Here is a 24,775-nt window from a genome sequence, read left to right on the forward strand (position 1 = left end):
CTCAGCCTCATGAGTACCACTTTAAAAGAATCTGTAAAAAGCTGCACAGCATTTCATTTAATGTTAGGAGTAATTTTTTTCAACAATTCCTACACAATTAGAAATTTGGGCTTTTAATTCATGCTAACAAGTGTCTATAATAAATGATAAGAACTTTTAGGACAGGTTCCCAGAAGTCAACTACAAGGTAAGTAGCATGAACATCTGTTAAGTTACTGAGTATTTCCAAAAGGACTGCACTAGGATTCAAGGCAACTTGTGATATACAAATATTCCTAAGGCACAGTGTAACTACTAAGTGCTATTTATCAGTTTTTAGATTCCAATTTTACTGGCTAAAAAATATTTTGTCAAATGCTACAAATTATTGTAAGTTGACTTCTTGTGGGCCGCAAGAATATATTATAGAGATTCAGCTGTGTATTAAAGCTATACTTTGACCAACCAAGAGTCTGTCAAATGAGAAGCCATTTATCACAGAATATTTGGTTTTATACAGCCTTAATATTCAGCTGTGCCTTGCTATGAATATCTTGTGGGCGCATATATTAACAGACCATTTGGCAAACAGTTCAGCTTCTCAGACTTGCTGAACTTCTAGGTAACTAACTCCTACCCCAAGCCTAGGAGACAAGCAGGCTGTAGATGCATTGCTTTGTTTCTTGTGCAAATGAAGCTCAGACCATCCCCTTCCTTCAGGCCTAGGGACATGGCAGAGAGATTGACGGAGGACAAGAGAGCTTTCTGCATAACCAGGCTCAGTAAGGACTGGAGCGGAATTCCAGAGGAGACACAGAACCACATGGCCAGAGAGAAGGGAGGATACCGATTCTGTAAAGCAGAGTTTACAAGGGGTAAGGAGCCAGGAAGGATAGATGGAGGACGAGGGAAAAGAGGACGAAGATGAGACAAAAAACATAAGGCTTAGTTATTTCCTAGGGCCTTCAGGGGACAGAAAAAAGTAGGTACAAAGAGGAACTGAGACTCACGACAGAACTGAAGTTGTACAGAGTTTTGTCCTAAAGGAATAAAGTAAACGGACAAAAGAGCGTGGTGTACGTAGATTCCTTTCCTAAAGCAGCATCTTCCCCAGGACTTGGAGGGATTTTCTCAGTTATCTACACTGACTACCAAAGACCCATTGTTAAGTGTGAAATAACTAATAATGAAAGATAATGAGTAAACACTTATGAAAAGGTCTTCCAACAACATTTATCTTGATTCTACAGAACCAAGAAACACAAAAACATTATTTGAAACAAAACAATGTATCCCTACTTTTAGAGGCACCATGTTTTCTAAAGTCACCCTATGTATTCTGTGTTCTTGCCCTGACCACAGCACCTCACTGTGCTGGTCACAGCTGGCAAAGAGTCATCCATCAAAACTTTTTCTTCTTGGTGATCTTAGTACTTCACACAAGTCTCCTACAGCATAAATTATATGCTTAAATGTTCTGTGGTACTAATACCAGATAGTGTTAGAACAATATGGTTAGATGGTGGACTGCATATAAACCAGAGTTCCCACAAGATTATGGGACTCAAAAGTTGCTGTTTCATTTTGATGTCTTGAGTATGCTAATGCAATGGGTTTGTCACATTTATGTGACATGAGTATAAAGAAGCCTACTGTACTGTCAGTCACATAAAAGTACAATATATTGCACACATCATGCTGCACAGTATACAACACTTGATTAAGTGACTTCACCACTGTTTTCATTATACTTTTGTATCCTTATTTTAGTGTGTGCTCCTGCTTACAGAAAGATTTATGGTAAACAACACACTCTTGTGCCCACAGTAGCATTCTACATCTTGTATTTACTACTTTTCTTGATTGCATTACTTTCTCTTATATTGGTTAATCATGCCCCAAAACAATGGGCTATTACACAGACACACAAACACATTCAAACTACATGTACGGCAGGCTATACCATCCAGCCTGCTATACATTCCTACTCCACATTCACACAGATATGAGAGTGTCTAATGGTACATACACTTCTCAGAGTATTGTTATAGATAAGGGATAGTGATGTATAGCTCTATATGGGCTTTGGAGTCAGACAAATCTGAGACCAAGCCCAACACTCTCTAATTATAGGACTTTGGATAAAATTGCAAACCTTTCTAAAGATATGCATAAAATAGAATTAATTATGCATCATAGAGTAGGTGTGAAGATCTGGAAATGCAGTCTACCTCATAATGTATCTGGCACACAGGAAATTCCCTAAACTGGGCAGCTGCTATAGATCTGGAGCTTTTACCAGGTGAAGAACGCTAGATGATAGGATCTCTTCCACTGCATACGTAGGAGTAGATGCCCAACACACTGAAGAAGATCCCCAAGTGTGCAGTGATAACTGTTCTTCCTATCTAGTAGGAAAACAAACCACCTGGCAGACTGAATTAAGGACTGTTAAGATGCAAATACACGTGTAGGAGACTTCTCAGTACGAACTCACTCCTGACGCCTGTAGGCTCTGCGTCCTCCACACTGTGAACTGAGCACGGTGTGGGCAATCCTCTTAGTCTCTGGATGGATCCCTTCTCACACTGGAGCACTGGTGTGCAAGGCTGAGACAACACCGAACGAGGTGAGGTACTGAATGTAAGAATAAAGTACTTGATACAGGGTAAGTTAAAACAACCCCTTCTTTATAAAAAAAGGTCTACAATCCTTCTGGGTGCAGATTAACTCTCTCCTTTCCATGCTGTTTAACTACCCACCCTACATTATGTCTCAGAGATTGTGAACATGTGTTTATTGTTTGCTACATATTGTTACATATTATATACACTGTATTTCCTAAGTGCTATCATCTTTTGAGGAGAAAGTATTGCTATTCCCATCTTACAGCTGAACAAACTGAGGCTAAAGGAGATTACTCAATAGGTCATTGAAGAGAAAGCTGGCAGTTTGTTAGTAAAAGGGATGGAACACCTTGTTAATATTCTTGGAATACATGAACAAATAGACTTGATTTAGGAACTAAGTAAAAATAAAGTCACTTGTTTTCAAGATAAAAGATTAATTTTAAAGCATTGTGTCACTATGTCAAGATTTTCAAAAAGACCTCCAAATACATTGCCAATTACAAAATTTCAAATAACATTTGAAAAAGTAATATAAGTACTTAAGTAATCCAGGATTATTGCCCACATTTTGAGGCCTTATAAACTAAGTTTTATATAGTTTAAGTAAATCTGTAGGTTGGGCTCCATGGCAAACCCCAACCAAGAACTGATGCCTCATAAGCTATTTTTGTGTCTCAATCAGGAAAGTCAGCTGCAATTTCATACCCGAGGCTGCAGTGTTCATGAACGCAGAATTTGCTTCTGATTTACAGATAAATGTTTAAAATCTCGTCTCCCCTACAACAGTGTTCCTGTACGTGTTCCTATAGGTGTTGACCATAGAGAAAGGGAAGGGAAGGGAGTGTCCCGTCCGCATGGAGAGTCGCACATCAGGATCTAGCACATGTCACTGAGCCTGGCAGGGGCAAGGCGGCAGCCATCCACCCAGGACACTCGGGTTACTGAACACAAGTTGCACAGTAGCTCATTCTACTCACTACTGACCAGAATGGACCGGTGACCGGGAGACAAAAGACTGGCTCTCCTTGGAAGAAAAGGAGATAAATCTCTCAGTCCTAGAAAACTATTCCTTAAAGTGGGAACTCTAGTTAAAAGCCTGGATTTCCTCCATTTTTCCAAACTTCCAAATTATTTTAGCGCCACGATAAGGTGGCTATTGAGACATGTTTGGAAATCCACTAGTTCATACAGCTCATTGTAGATTTACCTATCCAGCTGAGGAAGTTCTGGTCCACTATGAAGAACCACTTTACATTCATTGTATGTATTGGGTCTTAAATTTGTGCATCACCAAATTTACCATTCCTCTGAGAGAAACAAAAAGTTCACAGTGTAATTAGTCTCAAGATAGCTTTTGCTTTGAACGTGACTAAGTTTTCAAAAAGCAGCAGTCTCTGTGTGCAGCGGGGGAGTGGACTGTGGATCTCTGGGCGGCACTGCTACCTCAGCTCGTCTACTCTACCTAACTTATTTAAAATGGACAATAAAAGTTTTCTTTAATTAGCTACTGGTGTGCATTAACATGATCATGATTAAACCATAAAAACCAACTGTACATAACTCTGCTCCCCTGTTCCATATGTTTTGAATTATTCTGTTTGAAAATGTACTTTGCGTCCCTTTTAAAAGTTCGACCTTCTGCTTTCAGAGAATTAAATGCATATTACTGTAGTGAAGAAGATAATGTTTCAGACCTCCAGGCATATATTAAACACACTGGCAGCACTTGAGACAAAATGCTTTACTTATTAGATACTTCCTATTCTAAACAGTGTCATCAAAGGCTAAAAACAAAATCCATATAAAAGCTGCACAATGCTTCCACACAGAACCTGTGCCAAAATCCCCGTACTTTCCAACTAATGAGGAAAGGATGTGTACTCTTAACATATGAATGTAAGATTTTCCAAGCATTCACTTTAGGAAACTAGACTATTGATTCCATATGGGTTATGTTAAATGAAACTGTATTGGTAAAATAACCTTTAAGATATCTGGCATGATAACAATAATTAAACAATATTCCAAAGACTAAAACAAAAGGGAATTTGGTTCCACAATGGCTAATTAAAATAAAATGAAAAAACACAGCATGCTATCCATCAAGATAAATTGTTATTGTTTAAGAACTTTTAAAAATACTGTTAAAATATACTTTTAGATAAAATCTGAAAGAGATGGAAAAATGTTTGTGGCTTAAAAATGGATAGTGTGGTGAGGAAAAGAGTATAGGGCTCTGACATTTTATGTGGAGATAACAGCTTTAAAGCCTGGAGCACAACCAGATGGTCCTGAACTCCCAGGAATTCTACAGTTTCACTATCAGTGGGTTTCAACATAAGAAGGTTTTCAATAGCTAGGAAAACATGTCATGCTGATAGTTTACTTCGTAGATGACTGAAGCGCATTTCCCCATCCTTTCACAGCTATCCATTAACAGACAACGAGCACCGTGGAGACGGTGCTGAAAGCTGGAGCGGAGAAGAGAACTGGAGCTAGCTCCTCTTCTTAAGGGAGCGAGATAGGTAGGTTTCCCAGTGCAGCCTGGGCTGTTGAGACTCACGGTGCTCAGGAGATGGGACTCAAAGCACACTGGGTAAGGGGACAACATCAAAGAAGGAAGTAGAGCGATTGCTCCTTGTTTTAATTAGATACTTGTCAGTGATATTGTAGAATAGAAAAGATAAGATGGGTTGCAGCTTCTTCTCAGGTAGTGTCAGCATTTTAACAACCCCACTGGAAGCAGCCCTAGCCAGGTGTGGTGGTGCATTAGTGTATTCCTGACATCTAGAAGAAGGGATAGGAACGGCACGAGTGTGAGGCCAGAATGGAAGATGAGACTCTGTTTCACACAAAACCCAAACCAAAATCAACACACACACACACCGGCTTGATGAACACAAATGCTATAAAAACATGTTCAAATATTTTATATGAAGAAATGTGTGGAAAGCAAACTCTTGAGTATTGTCAAAGACTATAATAAATTCTGCCTTGATGGAAGACAATGAAGGGAAATTCAGCTTTCATTCCAATGTATCACTTCGCATTACTGCTTTCCATTTCTGTGTCTAATGGGCACTACATGGCAAGCAGAAGCACGTCCAGAACTTAGCCAGGTGAGATGCACACACCTGGGCTTCTGCCTTATGGTGACCAAGCACGTGGCACAACAGTGACACATCCCTCAGCAGGCAACAGTCAGACTCTGACCTTGATCAAAGTAGCTTTTTCCAATTATGAGTTCATTTTCCACATCTTATAAATTATAAAAAAGTCAAGTGTAAAACCACAGAATCAAAGTTTCAACCACATCTGTGTATCACTGTGACATGTACCCTAATTTTACTGCCCTGACTAAAACTTAGCAGTGCTTCAAACAAGTAAACATCATGTCTGCCTTACAAAATCAAATACAGTTAAAAGGGAGGAGTGGTTATAGCATACTGAAATTACAAATCAGAGTATTTATAAACTTGAAAAACTCACGTGCTTCATTATCTAAATATTTATGGAATGCTATGGCATGCTGGGGCTGGAAGAGGTTGTTACTGGACTTTAATACAAAGACTGCCCACATTGGAAAGTTTATGTAAATAGCAAATTATATTAATTTTATCAAGAAACAAGAGAATAATTTTATACTTCCAAATTTTCAGTATCATAGATCAGAAAATATTACAGTGAATTACTATTTCAACTCAGTGATATGTTAGGTAACATTTATCTTAGTGTATAAAATATTTGTGTGATACTGGGGATTGAACCCAGGACCTCACACACACTAGGCAAAGTGCTCTACCACTAAGAAAAGAATAAGTGGACTTTCACGTGAAAAACTTCCTTCAATGAGCCCAGTCAATGGTATTTTTTTATTTAAAAGTAACTTAAGCTCGGGGTGGTAGTACTGCTATCCCAGCCTTTGAAAGGTAAAGGCAAGAGGATTCAGAGTTCAAAGCCATCTCAGATCTTTCAGCAAGTTCTAGGACAGCCTATGGGCTACAGGAGACTCTGGTTTGAACTACAACAAAACTGAAACTTAGTAAAGAATCAAGATATAAACTTGAGTATTACAGAGTATAATAAAACAAAGGTTTTTAACGCTTCATTTTTTCCAAGTGAAATGTCACACAACATCCCACACAATGTATCTGTCCCAGACAATGACAAGAAAGTTTTCTCAGTAATGAGGCAATTATGCCCAAATGCAGCACAAATGATACTCAGTACCACCCAACAGACAGAGCAGTGACGAGCACGGCAGTCTCAGTTTTCCCTTTCACCAAGGGGCATTCCCAGTTCTTTGAAGTAGTATTACTGGCCACCCATGCCTGCTTAGTATCAGTTTAAATCATCACATTTCACAACACTGTTGTGAGGCAGCTCAGTCAGGTTGAGTGTTATTGCAGCGTGTATTCTAAATACGTCGTAAATTAGGAAAGGGGGCCAGGCCTAGTGTTAACTGACTATAATACTTAGATCATAATTGGTGTTGTTTCAAAATGATAGACCAGAAAAAGAAAGAAAGAAAGAAGGATGTATAGCCCATGCACAGGGGCAGAGGTCGCCCAACATCTTCCTGTTATGCCTGTTCCTTTACACACAAGCTTTCACAGCATAAACTTATTTTCAGAGATTCCTAAGCTCATGAAAACAAATTAGTACAAAGAAAAACTTTGCATTACAGGGTTTGAACTCAAGGCCAGCCCTTATCGTCTCTCTATACCTCTCACATGTATAGTGAATCAGAATAGGTTGGTCATTGCTCCAGAATATATTATACCCTGGGTTTTAATTCTTATTTGTTTTCATTTTTTTTTTTTATGAACTCGGGTTTTAAGAAAACAAAACCCCACATTCTGGGCACCTTAACACAGATGGGTTTGTATCAGGAACAACCTGGCTCAGAAAGGATCATGATGCTAATTCTTTAAAAGTGGCTACTGTTCGGACAAGGTATCTATTCTTTCTGCTGATAAAATCTAAAGCTCCTTCCACTGATGTCAATGTGGAAACCATTTTGTCCCATGGCTGCTTAAAGATCTGCACTAGGATTAAGTCAGCTGCAAGTGCTCATTATGTCAGGCTTTACAATGGTGTCTGAGTTGGAGTCTGTTTCTCATAGAATGTTACTCAGAGACTGACTGAGATTGGCTCCTTATAGCTGGTCTGATTTTACTAGAAACAACTGTATCACATCAGCTACTCTCATAAATTTGCTTTAAGATGGAATCAGCCATAACCCTGAAGCAGATGAAAGTTTACTGAGCCTATGCACTCTCTGTAAGAGTCAAACAAAAGTATGTGTTTAGCTTCTGCAGCAATGTAGGAGACTGGCTGAACTTGAAGAAATATCTACCAAGAAACTGTATATAAATTCTTATTTGATTATCATGTGAATCACATAAGTCTTTAAAGAAATTACACAATTCACAGAAATGAAGCAAAAAAATGAGCATCCTTTAAACCAAATCTCTCCCAATATGCAAATAAGTTGAGCCTCTGCACAGTTAATTTTATCTAGCAGTACGCAAGCACACCTGGCAGAAGACTTTTGTCTATTTCCCAAATAAACTTGGTTCAGTTAAGCCCAGATCTTTAAAGTAGCTCAACCCTCAGTGTTCTGTTCTCTTCCTGACACACTGAAACGCACCTTGTAATTGCAAACCAAAGGATCACTTGCACACCTCACTGGCTACCCTCACTTCCTAACAGCACATCCGATGTGAACTGAACTAGGACCACATGTTTTCCTCTGTCTTATATTATTGATACTTTGAAAAGAATAATGTAAAAGTCCTGAAGTGAAAGGTAGCCAAGATGAGAGAACATTTACGTTCTACTGCCAACTCGACTGCATTAGAAAGTGCTCCTAACTTCTTTGCCTTTCCATGAAAACTACAACTATACTTCTCCATACAATGTGGCTGTATTTGAATCAGGTAAAAAGTTTTAAAAAAACAGCTCTACTCAGCCTGATCCAGATTACCAGGAAGTTTTCATAGTGTGGTGTGCTTTAAGTAGTAAAAAAAATTTTTTTAAAGATTTATTTGTTTATTTTGTATACAGCATGTATGACGATAGATAGGTCAGAAGAGGGAGCCAGATCTCATTACAGATGGTTGTGAGCCACCATGTGGTTGCTGGGAATTGAACTCAGGACATCTGGAAGAGGAGTCTGTGCTCATAACCTCTAAGCCATCTCTCCAGCGCCCCCCTTTTTTTGACAGTTAAAATTTTAATAAGGTAATTTTCTGCATAGTTATTTATAAAGAAAATTTGACACATACCTTAAGTTTGGACATTTGTCATGTGGGACTTCTTTAACAACAGTGAAAAGTTTCATTCCCCTACCATTAAGAGATGAAAAAAAAAAAAGTCCAACACTGGCTAACCATCTCTCCCAAGTAGCTGGAGTCACAGAAAGCCTGGCTCAACCGAATTTCGCATTGTCACCGAAATTTCCATTTGGATGATGCATGATCAATGCCAGAAACAAAATATTTTGGTATGTTATTTTCAAATGTTCTTTTCCTATAACATCACCTTCCCATCTCACCTTTCTATTATTTACTCCTTCCCAAAGGCTAAAACATAAAATATACCACAAGGGTCCTCATCAAATTATAAATACTAGCCCCAGGAGAATAAAAGGTCCATGAAAATAAAGTTTGTGGTCCCCTCCCAAGTTATCAGAAGCACCTGAAACAATATTTGTTACAGAGTTCATTAATATCTAATGAATGACTCATAAAGGGATCAAATGGACCAAATCATTTACAAAGAACTCATTTGGTCACTCAGAGGGTAGTTCAAGTGGAAGTTAGCACTTGTCTTCTTGCTAAAAATGCTTTCTGGACACATCTGAACCAAGACTGGAAGAAGGAAGGATTCAAACCTAAGCTGAAGGAACTTTATGAACAAATTTAAGAGCAGGCAAAGTATCTAGAAAAGCACAAGGCCCTGTAGCTCAAAGGGTAGATGATTGAGAATAATGGAAGACAAAGTTGGAAAGATGGCACCAAGCAAGACTCTCGACAGCAGGTTTAAAAATGTCAACTCTTTATTTGATGTCACTCAGGCTCGCAGCAGGGCCCCTTGGGCATGCCATTCAGCATGGCCAAAGGCACTTAGTAAAGCAGAGATTCTAAGGCCTTGTGTCAGACATCTGCATCAGTGATGAATACCCAGCAACTTTCATGCACACTACTGCTTGGAAAACACTGTTCCACGTGAGGAAGAACTAGAAAAACTCCCTAAGCAAACCAATCACAGGACAGTGCTCCAGAAAGTGGTGATTGTGTGCAGGGCAGCAGATAATGACAGAATATGGATAATCTACCCACTCTCTGAGACTTCCTCTTTTAAAATCAATCAATTAATCAGTCTCTCCCTCTTGCTCTCCTCTCTCCTTCTCCCTCTCCTTAACACAAACCTAGAGTTCAGAAGATAGCTTGTAACATTTGTTCTTTCCTTTCACCATGTGAGTCCAGAGCTTGAAGAGCATCGGGCAGCAGCACCTTTCCCTACTAAGCCATCTCCTCAGCTCAAGGGTGCTGTGGGATGTCTTTCTCTATAATGTGAATATGTGTTGCTTTGATTGGTTGATGAATAAAGCCGTTTGGCCTATGGCAAGGCAGCTCAGAGACAGGCAAGAAATCCAGGAGAGAGACAGGAAGAAAGGCAGAGGTGGAAGAGATGCATTCCTGCAAGCCAGGCAGGACACAGGAAAATGTCTGACTACACTAGGCTCCCAACATGGTGGCTTGACTTTCCACCTAAAACTTGAGAGAACTGAAAAAAAAAAAAAAAAAGATTCTAAAATGGAGCTAAAAACAGCTTCCTAGTGTGTCTCTTAGGCCAGCTGCAGCCTGTGGGCTTGAGCTACCTTACGGTGGGTGTGCGGAGTGTGGGCTTGAACTGCAGCACAGTGGATTCCTGCCACAATACACAGAGGCATCTCCAAGCTGTGCAGTGTACTGCACGGATTTAACTTTTGCTAGTACAGACAAAAGACAACAACAACAAAAAGGTTTCTGGGCTACATGCTGCTGGATGGAGGCATAGACACACTACCTCCCAGAGTCAGTGGACAGCATGGCTCCTAGAGCTGGTGGTGAATTACCTCCGTAATGTTGAAAAGCTGAAATGGGCAGAGTCATCAGCCAAGGCTGCCTTTAGTCCTAAACACACAGTTTAGCAGTTTAAAAATCTCTCGTGGTCAGAGAAAGATTATAGATTTACAATAAGTCAGATTCAAATGGAATAAACTTCTAAACAGTTTACAGCGTGTGTAAAAATGTACGTAGGCTTGGAAGAGAAAGGAAAAGAAGTATTATCAGTATACTGTCAAAGGGAGAGTAAAAATAATATAAAAAATAAGCCATGTGAAGATGGAAAACACACGGAGAATCCAGATTATATTGTCTTTGGGATTTTTAACCGCAGAAAGACACTGATTGTAAAGGCTGCTGAGTTAAACCAATATATAAATTTTAAAAGTATCTTGACTTCAAATTTATGTCTAAGGATATGTTGCTTTGGAAAAGAGGTTCTGCTTTTGTTTCCACAGAAGATGAGAACCTATGGATTGCTTCTAGGCTAATATGGTGTAATTAGCCAAGACCCTCTGAGAGGTCTCCAGAAGATCCAACATCCAGAACAGCTTCAAGGCAATGGGCTCAGAGAATACAGCATCACAGACTACTCCAGTCAGGATTTAACAATAATTCTTAATTTTCTCAGGATCCCCATAAGATTACCAGCACCCCCTTCAGCAGAAAGTAGTAGGAGAAGCTATACCCAAATTCCCAAAATATTGTTTATAAATGTTTATTTTTATTTAAAGGGGTTGATTATAACTACAATCTCTTTTGAAAGAAGAAAGGGGGATATTATACATATGATAGGATAAATAGTATCAAATTGTTTAAAAAATGTTTTACATTGCTATAAATTTTAGTTTACTGATACAAATTTAAAGTTAATTTTGTTATACTGTATGCATATTTCTACTCTTGTTTAAGGTATTATGTCTATGTAAGTTATTTAAATTGTAATGGATAATAAAGAAATACAGATTAATAATTAGTCTTCTATGATAGTCAAACTTATAGTCATGTTACTTAAGTTTTCTAGGTATACATAGATCTATTTCATTTAGGTAGATAATCTTCACACACTTCAAAGACCTACAAAATATGGCATTTAAAATGTTTTAAAAGCTTAGACTTTCTGGACAATGAGACACATCTGCTCCAGGCAGCGCTGATTTACTTCAAAGAGAAGGATGGGCTTTGAAGGCACTCTATATGGCGTTAATCTTCTTCTTGACAAAAACAGCCACTTGAGCAAGAAACTGCTCTTGCCTAGACTGTAGATAATATGTTGTATAAACTTTTGACATGCAGGACCCATAGGAGAATGACCACTGAATTTGCCAAAATGCGGTGAAATGTTTCTTCAGATTCCTGCTTTGCAGAGGGTACTGCCAGACATTCTATAGGACACAGGGAAAATGACAGAGTGACTCTAAGCCTATAGGCTAAAGATGGATGTCCCAATGTTTCAGAGAAACTTTGGATGACAGTCCAGGCAGGCAGCTGTTTCTGTCATTCTAGATTTTTGAAGTTGCTTACAATGCTCTTCCTGTTTACTTAGGTAATATTATATCCTTCAGGGGTCTTTGATGTAGTTGAAGACTAAATAGTTATAATTACAATTTTTCCTTGGTTATGATAAAAGATAAATTAGATACTAAGTTTTAACTCCCAAATATAGGATAGATGACAGAATATTTTAATTTTGCAAAATACAAATAGACTAGATATTGTAACTGTAATTCTTGCTTGATAACTGTTATATGCAATTTTACTATGTTAAAGTTAAAACCTTCCTTTTTGATTAGAAAAGAAGGGGAAGTGCTGTGGGATGTCTTTCTGTATGCTGTGAATATGTGTCACTCTGACTGGTTGATAAATAAAGCTGTTTGGCCTATGGCAATGCAGCTTAGAGGGAGGCAAGAAATCCAGGAGAGAGACAGGAAGAAGAAAGGCAGAGGTGGAAGAGACGTTATCCTGCCGTCCAGGGAACAGCAAGTAATGGCACACAGGTAAAGCCACAGAACACGTGGCGATACATAGATTAATAGAAATGGGCTGAGTTTAGTAATAAGAGATAGCTAGCAAGAAAATTGAGCCATAGGCCATGGCCATAAGTTTTTAATTAATGTAAGTGTCTTTGTGATTATTTTATAAACGCTGCAGGACTGAGGGTGAGAGATTTGTTCCAACCTCGGGCCAGGTGGGACACAAGAAAACTTATGACTACACAAGGGATTCTTTATTGACCCAGTACTCACAACTCTTCTGCTTCAAATTTCAAATCCCCATTCTAGGACTTCATGCTCATCCACCTGCTTCTGTGTTATCATTTATCTTTTTCACCCAGCCTGGATTATTTTCCCTCTGAAAAGTTCTTGTCCTCTGTGAAGCCTACCCTCGTTTGGCGCACAAAACTGTCTCTCCTATAAATGGGTAGGACATGTGATCTCTATTACTTTGCTGGCAAGCAGCATACAGTACCTTCTATTGCAATTTTCTTCTAATGCTGATACTTTCTCTCTTAATTAGATTACTGGCTTTGGGGGTTTAGGAATATGCTGTGTATATTTATGTAAACCCTGTGCATAAACATGTACAGGATAGGTATCTGCAGATGGGCTAATAATTGTGATTAAGATGGTAACAATGATGACCAAATTGGTTCCTGGGTAGTATCTGAAGCAACAGTATCAATTCACAGGTAATATTTACTAGACACTTAGCAAGAACTTGGCTCTTTTTTTTATCTTATCATATATATCAACCCTATAAAGTATATACTATTATTTTCCACATTCTAAGATAAAAAAAAAGAGGTCCAAAAATATAAAGTAATTTGATCAAAATCATAGTCTAAATAGGTAATGATGTTGGATTTGAATATCTACATCCAGTCTATAATTCAGTTGAAACCAAAATCTATAGTGTCTGTTTTCCAGAATCTTACTTTTTACCCCGATTCAAAAAACTTTTATACTTTTTTTGTTGTTAATGTACGTCTTTCTACTAAATGGCAAAATCAATAATTGTAGGTACATAAAAAAAAATCTTATTTGCTACCACACACACAATGCTGGATGTAGACACAACAAATGAAAGAAAAAGGAGAGATGCGTAGATGAGCAAAGCAAGGAGTTAAGTAGGAGGACTGGAGGGAGCCAGGGAGTATTTAATTGCTTTGGGTTCCAGGGAGATGGCTCTCAAAAGAAAACCTTTCTAGTTATATGGATCTATTTTGACACGTAGAAAAAAAAAGACATTTACAAGGTACTGGGACTCAGGTGCATGATGTTTGAAAATGACTATGTTCAAGAACAGAAATCCAGCTTGGGAGTTTAGAGTATAGAACCAGGGAGCTGCATAAATGAATGAATGAATGAATGAATGAATGAATGGCTGAGTTCCATTGTTTCTATTAATTCATACCTGTGTGCCGCTATGTGAGGAAAACAGGATTTGTTTACAGCTTTTGTTTGTGTAGGTAGAAAAAAAATGAAATGATGTAGGTCAAGTTCAAATGCTCAGCTCAGTGCACAAGAATCAAGTTTGTTAGAGTAGGAAGATGACATGGAACTTATCGATGTGAGAAAAATTTTAAACCATCCCCACCCTGCCCCATCTCTTTTTTTTTTTCTTCTAAGAACAACTTGCTGGGCTTGGTGGTAGACATCATTAATCCCAGCAGTGGGGAGGCAGAGGCAGGTAGATCTCTGAGTTCCAGGCCAGCCAGGTTTGTTACACAGAGAAATCCTGTCTTAGAAAAAGAAAGAAAGAAAGAAAGAGAGAGAGAGAGAGAGAGAGAGAGAGAGAGAGAAAGAAAGAAAGAAAGAGAGAGAGAAAGAGAGAGAAAGAAAGAAAGAGAGAGAGAAAGAAAGAAAGAGAGAGAAAGAAAGAGAGAGAGAGAGAGAGAGAGAGAGAGAAAGAAAGGAAGGAAGGAAGGAAGGAAGGAAGGAAGGAAGGAAGGAAGGAAGAAAGAAAGAAAGAAAGAGAGAAAGAAAAAACCCCTGAAAGAAACTATTTCAAAGAACAACTTATGGGGTGATGATGTTGAGATGTTGATAGCAAAAGGATGATTGATGGGTAACATGTAAAAGATAAAAGTAAGACAGCTACAAAGCAGTTGTGTCATCCTTGTGCATACAGGTACATTAAGAACAACAAAGTCGGGCTGGAGAGATGGCTCAGAGGTTAAGAGCACTGGCTGTTCTTCCAGAGGTCCTGAGTTCAATTCCCAGCACCCACATGGTGGCTCACAACCATCTAGAATGAGATTTGGTGCCCTCTTGTGGTCTAAAAGGATATGTGCAAGCAGAAGCAGAACACTGTATACACAATAAATAAATATTAAAAAAAAAAAAAAGAACAAATTCAATGCCACAGGTCAGCCACCCTCAGTGTATTTATTAGTAACAATGTTGTTGTTACTGTTATTGAGGCAGGTGTTGCAGATTATTTGTTTACACTGTGAAGAACTCTGCCAAAGTGCCTTCTGCTTGGTTTAATAACAAGTGAATGACCAATAGCTGGGAAGGAAGAGGTTAGGCGGGATTTCTGAAGACAGAGAGGACTCTGGGAAGAAGACAGGTGGAGTTGTTAGCCAGACACGGACAGGAGACAGGAAGTGTAAGATGGAAGAGAGGTAATGCCACAAGGCAGAACATAGATTAAAAAATACAGGTTATTTTAAGTTATAAGAGCTAGTTGAGACAAGACTAAAGGACCAGCTTCCATAATTAATAACTCTCCATAGAATTATTTGTGAGCTGATGGTCTAAGAAAAATCTGTCTGCATTTGATGTCTAATGTGAGGCACATGTGCAGAGCCCACTGCTGTGTATGGGTACAGATAGTCACAGAAAAAAAGAGAATAAAAATAATAAAGTCTTTTAAGAAAGACTAAAGTAATATAAAAACAATAAAGCACGTAAGAATGGGAAATACACAGGGTCTTCGGATCCTATATGGTACTTTGAATTTTTAAATGCTCATGTAAAAAAAAAAAATAGCTGCTGAGAAACAATGGATTATGGAAACGGCTAAATTAAACCAACCAACCAACCAATATATTTTAAGAATGTTTTCACTTCAGAATGGAAGCCAAAAAATATGTTGTGTTGGGGGAGAGGTTATGCCTTTGTTTCCACAGGAAACAAAAAGTTATGATTCTCTTCAAAATTAATGAAGATCAAATTTGATTGGGAAAGATCTCCTGAAAATCTTGACTACAAACATAAAAAAGCCAGGAAAGACTCCAGGACAGGTGGTGTGTGTGCTGATCCTTTGCATGGGAACAGCTCTCAGACTGGAGGAGACATGGTAAATCTTGTTGGCTGCAGAGTCCTCATGATTTATTATTACATGCCATCCTTTCATATGGCATAGATAGAGGTTTGGTTGTACAGTCCAAACAAACTTATAAAGTTAACAGATTTCTTTTACCTGACCAAACATAGAACAATCACCTTTAACTGACTTGTGCACACTGCACATTCCATACTTGTATTAATGCAGGTATGTATGCTACCTTTGAAAATTTATGTGTTTTCAGAAAAAACGGGCTAGATACCAATAAAGACAAGTAGCCTAGGTGATCCAGCCTCTCAGAATGCCTCTGTTGCAGTGTCCTCAAAATTCTGCATCCAGAACAACTTCAAAGCTGCTACCTGAGATGGTTCAGCCTCACAGACTTCTCCAGCCAGGACTTCAGATAAGCTCTGCACTTTCCCATCACACAGAGACTGGACAACAATTGACACAGCTAGTTTTCCCAGGACTTGAGCATTATCCCAATTCTCTCAGGGGCTCCTGAAGATGCTGTCATCCCCAGACAACAGGAAGCAGTCTAGGAAACTGGAAGATCACAATCCCAAGAGGTGAGGTGGGTGGTTTTAGGTCGCTTGGGGGGTAAATGTTTGTCATCATTTGGGAGGTTGGTTACAAGTTGTTACCTGTCATGGTAAGGGAGAAAACTAAGCAAGGGAGATTGGTTACAAGGATCTCTTTCTGAAAAGAAAAAGGGGGAGGATATAGAAACGATAGGAAAAAAGGGTAGATTATTGAATCATCTATTAATCTCAAATTATTGGTGAAATTATTAAGGCCACTCCACGTAGTTAAAAGGAAGATTTATTTAGTGGGTGACTTAGAAAAAAGGGAAAGGTAGGTTGTGGTGTCTGGAGAAGGTGTATCGAAGTCCAGTGGTGTTCTCTGGAGCTCTGCTCGGTCAACCTCCACCGTCTAGGGTCCAGGAACAGAGAGAACACTCCCCCATCCAGATATCGGGTCCCTTGGACTCACCTTGTAGGCGTGACAGTTGCCAAAGCCTCAGTGGGGGTTGGCATTTCCAGATCAAAGCTGGAATGGCTAACCACTACATCAAATATTTTATATTGGTATGGATTTATGTATATTGATATAATTTTTCTTTCTTTTGGTTTTTCGAGACAGGGTTTCTCTGTGTAGCTTTTGAAGCCTGTCCTGGATCAATCTCACTCTGTAGACCAGGCTGGCCTCAAGCTCACAGGGATCCACCTGCCTCCGCCTCCCAAGTGCTGGGATTAAAGGCATGTGCCACCACTGCCTGGAGTATATTGATATAAATTTAAGGTTATCTTTTTTTTTTTGGAACAGGGTCTATACATTTTTCTATTCTTGTTTAAGATGTTTTTGTATACTGACACAAATTTAAGGTTATTTTTGTTATACTGTGTATATGTTTGTATTCTTGTTTAAAGTATTGTACCTATGCAGCTCATTTAAAAATGTAAAGTTCTAGTCCTAGAAAGCTATTTAGGATATTTAAGAAATACAGGTTAGTAGTTAGTCATCTATAAATATCAAACTTGTAGTAATGTTAGATATATTTTCAAGGTTAAAGAGAGATATATTTTAGATAGAGAAGTGGTCATCAAACACTTCAAAGACCTACATAATATAGCATTTAAAATGTATTAATAACATAAGGCTTTTCATGACCTCCATATGGAGTTTGCTTTTTTTGTTGCAAAGCTAGCCACTGGGCAGGAAACAGTATGCTGTCCAAACTGGACAAGCAGGCCACAAAAGAGAGTGACTGCCAAACTTTGGCAAGACAAGGTAGGACAGTCCTTCACAATTCCTGCTAACAGAAAAGTCTGTCAGATATTCTAGGCCTGTGGGTTGAAGACAGATGATCTAATGTTACAGAACAACCTTGGGTGACTGCCCGGGCAGCCAGATGTTTCTGTCATTTCTATACTTTTAGAAGGTGTTTGCTCTACACTTACTTTTTATTCAAGTAATATTTTATCCTTTTTGGGTCTCTGAAGGGGGTTGGAGACTATATAGTTACAGTTTTATAGTTCTTCTTGTTACCAAATTTAGAAAAGAAACTTACATAAAGGATGTAAATTTTATAAGGTTGAGAAACAAAAGCTTAAGTTGTTTATCTAGAAATATGTTTTAAGGTCTAAAGAAATATTTTTAAAGATAGCAATAAAGTTATGATAAAATGTGATTTAGGTATAAAACTTGGGATTCATCAAGATAGGATAGATAGAGTATTTTCTGTAAAACTGCCAAATACAAATGGACAGGACATTGTAAATGGAATTCTTAACTGATAATTGTTCTTATTATATATAGTTTTACTGTGTTAGTTAAATCTTTCCTTTTCATTTAGACAAAAAGGGGGAAATGTTGTAGAATATCTGTTTATACTGTGATGATGTTTCTTTGTTAAGGTGCCATCTGATTGGTTTAATAAAGAGCTAAATGGCCAATACCTAGACAGGAAAAGGTTAGGTGGGACGTCGAGAGACAGAGAGGACTCGAGGAAGAAGAAAGGTGGAGTTGCCAGCCAGACACAGAGAGGAGACAGGAAGTGCAAGATGGAAGAGAGGTAATGTCACATGGCAAAACACAGACCTAAAACTGTGAGTTAACTTAAGATATAAGAGCTAGTTGATAGTCTAAAGGCAAAGCTACAACAGGGTCCCATTATTTACCTATTATTATTGTTTTATTATTACTATTATTATTGAGATAGAGTCTCACTATTTAGCTAGGTAGCCCTAGCTGTCCTAGAGCTCACTGTATGGACCAGGCCAGCTTCAAACTCAGATTCACCTGCTCTGACTATTGACTACATGTTAGGATCAAAGGTGTGGACCTCTATATTTAGCAAATATGACTATAACTAGTTTTGAATGACAAATCACAGTTAGATGTTTTGATATATATATATACACATATATACATATATATATATACACATGCACAACATAGGATAATAAAATTATACTCATTAACATATCCAGTGCTTGCATTTTAACAATGCTTTTATAGTTGGCCATTTGAAATATATTTTCTTGGTTATATTGAAATATGCATTATTATGAACATAGTTATGCTTTTGTGGAACAGATCTCAAAATCTACCGAACTCCAGTCTGTTTGAAATGTTCTAACTTTTAATCAACAACTTGCAATTTCTTTCCCCCAAATTCAGCATTTGGTAACCATCATGTTATTCTCTACTTCTACAAGTTCACCATTTTTAGGTATAAGATATAAGTGAGATCATGCAATATTGGCCTTTCTGTGCCTGATTTCAGATAGTAAATATCTTTTAGATTCATTTATTTATATGTCAGAAAAGGCAAGACTTTCTGTTTAAGGCTGAATACCATCTATTCATCTATATGTGTGTATGAGTGTATACATATATATCTGTCCATCACACTTTCTATATCAATTCATTTACTGGTTGATACTTACATTGATTCAATATCTTACCTAGAGTAAATGACATTATGAACATAGGACTGCAGCTATCTTTTCAACATTCTGACTTCAGTTCATTTGGATATAGACCTACTAGCATGACCATACTGAAGTTCTACTTTTGATCACTATAGAATTTCCATATCATTTTCTTCCTCTCTCTTTTTTTTTTAAATTATTGATTTATTATGTATACAGTGTTCTGTTTGCATGTATTCCTGCAGGCCAGAAAAGGGTATCAGATCTCATTACAGATATTTGTGAGCCACCATGTGGTGCTCAGAATTGAACTCAAGACCTCTGGAAGAACAGCCAGTGCTCTTAACTTCTGAGCCATTCTCCATTTTCAATAGTGGTTGTACTCATTTACACTCTCACCAATAATGCATGAGTTAGCTTTTCTTCACATATTTGTCAACACTTGCCACTTTTCATATAATTTTAAAATGTTTTGAGATGATTCATATATAATGTTAATCTAGTTCAAGTATATGAATGTTTCTTAGTCTCAGTTATGCTATCCATTCTGTCAGTTTTTGAACATTCCATCTACTGGCAATCACTTCACCGCCATGCCACCTGCCCTAGGTAACTAGAAAAACTTTTGTCTCTACAGATTTGCTTGAGATAACTTATGAAAATGGAATCATAGCTCTCTTCTTCTATACAATATTGCAAGAATCACTCATGCTGTAACATGTGATTCATTGTTTTTTAAGGCCAAGAAGTATTCTACTACATGGACGTGTTACATTTTATTTAACCATTCATTGGCTTGCAGACATGTTGCTTCCTATTATAATGATAATCTAAACATCAACAAATGTCTTCAAATGGACATGTTTTCATTTTTCTTGCTTACATATCTAGAAACAGAATGGCTGTGTTCCATAGCAACTGTTTAATCTTTTAAGGGGTTTTGTTTCCATTCTCTCATTTCTTGGTGGTCCCAGTGTCTTGTCTGCACTTGCTCCCTGTGTTTATGGCTGTGGCCAAGTCAGTGGGTGTAGAGTGGCAGGTCTTCTGAAGGTGATAAATTTGCATTTCCCAAGTACTAATTACTACATTGAGCTTTGAGATTTCCCCCAAGTGTTTTTGTCAATTTTACATCTTTACTGGAGAAAAGACTGTAGAGATCCTTTGCCCAAATTCTAAACCAGGTTACCTTCTTAAGAATTATCAGGTTTCTTTCTGTGTTCTACACAGATGCCCCTTATCTGCTGTGAGACTTGTAAGTACCTTTGTGTATTTGGTTATTGGGTTATACTTCCCTAATGTTGAGGAGGCGTTTTTGTTCATTTACTTTGCTTGTGCTTTTGGCATCCTACAATAGGAAATTATTCTCCACGCAGAGTGGTTGAAGTTGAGTACATGCTGAGAGGAAGCAGTCTGTGCTCCTGTGCTCTGCAGCTATGCGTGTGACTGTCCTCACTGTGCTAGCTTTCGGAAGATGGGGGTAAGCCGCTCCTCTGTCAAACGGTAGGACCTAGATCTCTTAAAGTTTGTGTGGGCATGCGTGTGCTGACAACTCGGGGGAGTAGGTTCTTTCCTGCCACTCCAGTCTTCAGGCCTCTACCTTCTGAACCACCTCACCTGCCCCAAAGGCATACTCCACTCCACTCCAGTCAGTGCTGTCAAGTCTATCAGATGTTAATAACTCACTCCAAGCCCTTCCCATGCCCTGCCTTGCCCCAGGCAGGTCGTCTCCAAATGAGTAGAGGCAGCTGTATGAGAGACTCTACTTTTCTTGCCTTTACTATAAACGAATGCATTGTTTATTTAGGGTGTCCTTCATTCACAAGGACTAAAGGAATTGTAGTTGGATATTTCTGAAGTACTCTGTACTATGAGAGAATAAACACAGGTGATGTGTTGTCATACACTATTCATCTTGAAATCTGTGCTGTGCTAGTTTAATTATTGTGCGTTATTCAAAATCTTCAGGCAATTTTGTACAAATGTGCTCCCCCTGGTTATACTGGCCTCTGGGCTTTAATTGAGAAAGCATACTTTGGAACTGAAGCCTTAAAATACGTTACCAGAACTTGTTAACAAGAACACGCTTGCCTCAAAACTAAATAAGGAAAAGCCGGGTAGGTCCAAGGTTTCACTGGCACCATACACTCATTACATGCAGGAAAAGATTTAGGTATGCTGGTATATGAATGAGGCTGAAGCAGGAAAGTTGTGATTTTGAGGGCAGCCTAGAATACACACCAAGACCCTGCTCAAAACACTGACTGTGGTGAAAACATGACTGCTGCTTGGGGCAGTAAAACTCAGTAAGTAACGCTTCCTTAGCAATGTAAAGAGAGTGGCCAGCCACTTGATGCAGGTATTTTATTTTTATATGTAATGTAGCTCCCAGGGTGCTAGTTTATTTGTACATTCTTAAGAACGTATTTTACAAATAGCAACAATGGACTTTCCAGCTTGGTTACACCTACCAGGAAAATGATGCAACCACTATACACCACTTCCAACTAGGGTTGTTCCTGGCATCTTCTACGAGTTACTCTTAGGCACTTTTAGAAACACTATCAAGCTACAGACTCAGTCTAAATAAAATATTTTTATATAATAAACAATTCCGTGCTAAAAGATATCTGACTTATAAGGACCTAATACTGTCTTCATTCCAAGGAATGGGTGATTTTATAGAAAAAAAATGTTCTTACCACATGAAAACAGAAGTACTGTTTTAAGTTAAAACAACTGTGTCAGCAAGAGTTAGAAAAAAAGTCATATCAAACTTGTTCTGGCCACCAGACCTAACCCACTAGTGATCCTTTCCAATCCCTGTACCCCATCCACCAATATTGTGGAGTTATAGGAAAGTTAGTTCATTTGTCATTAAAGTAGACAGGCAGAGTATAGAGAATAGTATACCCATGTTCTTGAAAACAGGAGCCTGTCTTCAGATCATTGGTAAAAACAAACAATGCTCTCCCCCCAAACAACAAAAACAGCAGCATTGATGGCTTATTGGTGGCAGGTAAGGGGCACAGGGCCTGATTTCCAAAACCTAACATACTAATGAACTTTGTGTGGTTGTAGATATCCCCACTTCTTTATTTTGAGCTTGAGTTTCATCACACAGGCTTCTATTGTCTTTGCTGTCAGAATAAACACAGACTAAGTGCAAATATGAACTTTTCATTCACAGATATTCATTAATATATCCATTATGCACTTATTTTGTAAGCTGGTCTGAGTCCTTAAATCCATCTAGTGATTTAAGACACTGGGATTATAAGAGTCCAGAAACAAACAAAAACCTCGTGGAACCTGTCTTCTGAAGAAGTGAGGAAAGCAATTCGATTCTGTAATGTTTTCGTATATCATTAGCATAAGAGGAAGACAAGGGTGGGGCGAGGAAGCTCAGGAGTTCTAAGGCAAGTTATGGAAACTTCTCTCAGAAAAGCTGTGTGTGAACATCTGAAAGTTTCTCAGAAAGCCTTTGCAAAGGTTTGCTGGCAGTAATCTTACCAGGCATGCTCAAAAGACAGCCAACAGGCCAAAGTGGCTGGGAGAGTAAGCACCAGGCAGAGTAGCAAGGTCTGACCTTACAAGCCATCACACCTTAGAGGTTACCTGAAGGATCAGCTCTCCTCTGTATGACAGGAGCCAGCGAAGCATGATTTTAAGGGAAGGTGCCCAATTTTCAGAGGCAGAATCTCTAGGTTTCTTATCAAATCCTAGTGAAGTTAGCAGGAAAACTGAATACGACTTGGAATAATCTAATACTAGAAGCCTACATGCCTGGAACAGCTGAAATCTGCTAGAAGTTCCTTCCCACTATGTGTATTCTAATCTGAGGTATGAACTCTCTGAAGGCTGTGAATATATTTTACTCTTTCTTGCAATTGGTGTCTTGAACATATATGCTCAGGGATTCAGCTAAGGACCATTTCTGACACCTTTCTATGTGCAGCTCTCTCTTCCCTTCATCTGAGTGCCTCTAAAGCCTGTTAGGGACATCTCACATACACCTGTTACCTTCTGGATGTCTCTCATAAAACAGTAACAAACAGTAACAAATAAGTGTGTTTGTGGTTTTATGTGTGTGTGTGTGTGTGTGTGTGTGTGTGTGTGTGTGTGTGTAGGGGGTAGAAGGTAAGAGAGAAAGGGAGGGAGGAAGGGGGCGGGTTCTGATTTCAGTTTTCCAAGTTCTTGGGTTACTGGAATGCACTGCCATGCCTAACAACACCAAACAATTTTTAAGGCAGGAAATTTCTAAGCTTGGACCACGCGTCTTGATGAAGAAATGGAATCCTGACCTCTCCGGGGTTGGCTGGCTGCTGCAGCATGTCACCTGAAGGCCTTCTGGGGTTAACTTCCGCTGTCTGGAGCATCCTCGCTTTTGTTCTCCACGTCGCCCTCAGTAGTTTCAATTATAGCACAATCATTCTTATAAATACATTTTCAAGACGTCATCATGAAAACTTTCAAACATGCACAAAGGTGAAACATGCTACGGTGAGCAGGTAAGTAACCCTGTGTACAACGTTACCTTGCTCACATGACTGTTGGCAGCATCCTCAGTTTGGAAGGGGGTATACAAAAACGTATCTGCCAACATTAGTTTCTAATTTTTAAAAACATGACTGATGGATAGTTAAGTTGGAGCACTTGTGGAGAAACAGTCTTCTGTCTCCACTCCATTGGAGGAACCATGATGCTGTTGTTAGCAGCAAAGCAATTTTTTTTTGAGTAATCTTGATTATTCTACATTTAGAACTACCCCACAATACCACAGTATTCAAATTCCAATTAAGCTTAGACTCATGAAAAATCCAAAGGAATTTTTCATATTATCAATTATGAACTAGCAAACATATATGGCTATAGTTTTCCTTACCAAAGGAATAAACTTTTAAAATTCCAGGTGGTTCCAGCATAATGATTACTGTAAATTCAGAGGGTATTCGCTGAGTGTTCGATTTCTACCAGGATAATTTTATACAGTCTGTACCAAGAAAAAAGGTCCCCTGAATCAACATGCTCAAAGTTCATTTGAATCACATAGACTGAAGGTCTTTTGCACATCTATTATAGCTTCCAGTTTAGTGTTTTTATGGGATTCTGAGTGTGTGAACATGTGGGTCTTTGATTCCTGTGGCTTTTCTTGGGCTGTTTTCCTCCTGTTGGTTTTTCTTGTCCAGCTGCAATATGATAGTTTTTGTTGTATCTTATATTTTATTTTGTTATATTAAACAAAACAAAACAATACGGTGTTCTAACATAACAACAAGAACTGATCTACTTTTCAAAGGACCAATCACTTTGAATCAGTTTGAAC

The 24,775-nt window shown here is 38.5% G+C and overlaps 1 protein-coding gene across 5 annotated transcripts in view; it reads right to left on the reverse strand.

Annotated features, from left to right (window-relative positions):
- Vps13b (vacuolar protein sorting 13 homolog B) overlaps positions 1-24,775 on the reverse strand; it is a 568,282-nt gene that overhangs the window by 210,899 nt on the left and 332,608 nt on the right. The window lies entirely within an intron of this gene.

This window comes from Peromyscus maniculatus, chromosome 20 (assembly GCF_049852395.1).
Source record: "Peromyscus maniculatus bairdii isolate BWxNUB_F1_BW_parent chromosome 20, HU_Pman_BW_mat_3.1, whole genome shotgun sequence".
Lineage (NCBI taxonomy): Eukaryota > Metazoa > Chordata > Mammalia > Rodentia > Cricetidae > Peromyscus > Peromyscus maniculatus.